The sequence below is a fragment of the Austrofundulus limnaeus genome, unplaced genomic scaffold (genome assembly GCF_001266775.1).
Source record: "Austrofundulus limnaeus strain Quisiro unplaced genomic scaffold, Austrofundulus_limnaeus-1.0 Scaffold2008, whole genome shotgun sequence".
NCBI classification, from domain to species: Eukaryota; Metazoa; Chordata; class Actinopteri; order Cyprinodontiformes; family Rivulidae; genus Austrofundulus; species Austrofundulus limnaeus.
In genome coordinates, this window is record NW_013954410.1 from 28,305 (window position 1) to 30,631 (window position 2,327).

Here is a 2,327-nt window from a genome sequence, read left to right on the forward strand (position 1 = left end):
TCAGGTACAAACCACCTGTGTATCAGGTACAAACCACCTGTGTATCTCAGGTACAAACCACCTGTGTATCAGGTACAAACCACCTGTGTATCTCAGGTACAAACCACCTGTGTATCTCAGGTACAAACCACCTGTGTATCTCAGGTACAAACCACCTGTGTATCTCAGGTACAAACCACCTGTGCATCTTGTTTGAACTTGCTCTGTAACCAACAAAACTTTCAAATCTGTAACACAGCACGATGGCTCAGTGGTTAGCACCAACACCTAACAGCAAGAAGGTCCTGGGTTCAATCCCTGGTTCAGACCTGGGGTCTTTCTGTGCAGAGTTTGCATGTTCTCCTCGTGCTTGTGTGGGTTTTTTCCAGGTACTCCTGTTTCCCCCTCCCATAAAAACAGATACATGTTACCTTCAGGCCTCCTTTGAAGAGATCTGAGATCTGAACAGGACTTGCCTGGTAAAATAACGGTAAATAAATAAAATAAAAACAGAAGCCACTTATAAAGAAACTAAAACCATTTCAAAATCAGGATTAGCTTTAAATGCTCACCAATGAAAGATAAAAATCTTTTCCAAACCTCATGAAATGTGCCTGTGTAAAAGCAGAGTGTTGTGGGTCAAACAGACAGCAGCTGGTCCTCAGGTCTCAGACTGGACCAGGCTTGTGTGACACATGGAGGCACAGAAAGAAAGACAGACACAAGTAAAGTGAGTTTGACTTACTGTCGACACTGTTTACACTGTATGACTCATCACCAGCTCTGATGAACATGATGCACGAGCTGAGGAAGAAATAAACGTAGCAAATATCTTCAACAAAGAAATCCTTTAAAGTATCTAAATACAAAAAGTGGAAGAAAATGTCCTAATGTATTTAAGTCATTTCACATGATTTTACCCATTTAGTCACATAAGGCCAGCGTCACACTACAAGAAAATCAGGCTGATTTTTGTCCTTCCAATAATCTTAAGGAAGTCCAGATTATGGTGACGGCTCTTCCAATAATCTTAAGGAAGTCCAGATTATGGTGACGGCTCTAAAGATAATCTGAGCAGATATTCCCACTGTGGGTGGTGACTTAAGAGTGATCTAGTCAGATCAGAAGGACGTCAGGACCGCTCCGACCTCAAATCAGGGATATTCAACATGTTTGATTTGTTGATCTGGTATCACAGTGTGTGTAGTGTTCACCTGAGCTCTCAGACGTGTAGCCAATCAGAAAGAGAGGTGACGTAAACAAAACCTGTCATGACTCAGCAGAAAGTCCTGGAGTTGTTTTTCCTCTGGTAAAAATAGTCCACAAACCATCAACGTTGTTTCTTCATCGTCTCAAATGTTTATTTCCTCTGAACTCACGTCTCTCTGGAGCTCACGTGAGATTTTTCCTCTGATATCTGAAGTCTCGTGAGATTTCAAGAAGTCTCGCGTGATTTAAAATCTGACATCTGAATCATGAATGAAATATTTTTTGGTGTGTGGTTGTGTTGTCTCTTGTTGTGTGTCTGTACACCACACACTGTAGGACCAAGCCTGGTGTAATCATGATGTTCTATCCTCACGTGTGGTCTCTATCAGTCTTTGAAAATCAGCCGACTGCTTTAAAGTCTTGTAGTGTGACTCAGCCTTAAGTGGCCATTTTATTTTCTAACTTGGTGTAGTGAAACAGGAAGTGACATCATAGAGGAACTCCTTGGTCTTTGTTTATATAAACTCTGGCTCTTCGTTGTCTCTGATAGTAGCTATATTTATAAGGACATATGAAAGTGGAAAAAACACACCAGTTAGATCCAGATTAGATTTGTTTCAATCAGAACTAATCTGTAATCCAAATGAGGAGTGCTTTTTGGTGATTGATAATCCAAACAACACTTCTTCTGGTTGTGTAAAGCTGACCTGACTGCACATGACTTTCATCCTGTGGTTTGTGGTGTGTAGTGGAGGAGCAGCAGTGTTACAGTTGGACTCACACACAGCCTGTCTCCAGTTAATCAGATGAAGATTTGTCCTGTCACATGCAGCTTTTGTCACATTCTTTACATCTAGGTGTGTGCTTTCAGTGCTTTGCATCTTGTGCAAACAGATAATCTTGCTTTGTCAACTTTAAAGCTTACCTAACCTTTGACCTCAGTCGACACACACCTGATACACACAAACACACACACTAACCTTAATGTGTGTGTTTGTCATCGCTCCTTAAAGCCTTCAGGATTTCAAACACAATCCTTCACCACCTCTCTCTATGTGTGTGTGTGTGTGTGTGTGTGTGTGTGTGTGTGTGTGTGTGTGTGTGTGTGTGTGTGTGTGTGGGTGGGTTTTTCCTACAAT